Source organism: Rhodamnia argentea, chromosome 9, assembly GCF_020921035.1.
Source record: "Rhodamnia argentea isolate NSW1041297 chromosome 9, ASM2092103v1, whole genome shotgun sequence".
NCBI lineage: Eukaryota > Viridiplantae > Streptophyta > Magnoliopsida > Myrtales > Myrtaceae > Rhodamnia > Rhodamnia argentea.
Window position 1 is genome coordinate 5776763 of NC_063158.1, and position 294 is coordinate 5777056.

Below are 294 nucleotides of genomic sequence, written 5' to 3' on the forward strand. Positions count from 1 at the left end.
CAGTTGCAATAGGTCGCTTTCATGTGCCTGTTCTTCTCTTGTCGGCTCCTTTGAATTCATATCAATCTACAGAAGGCTCCTACAAGGGGTAGTTAACCCTTTTGGTGAAAAATACACGCACGTTGATATTACGACTATGTTGAGGTGAATAACATGAGGGTTACTATTTACAGGTAAACTATTTTGCTCGAGGAAAAAAGATAGCAAAAGGTAAGAATGCCAAAGAACATAAATAGACATCTGTGAAAGATGAACTAGTCTTGTGTTTCTAAGGATGTACTGATTACGATATGT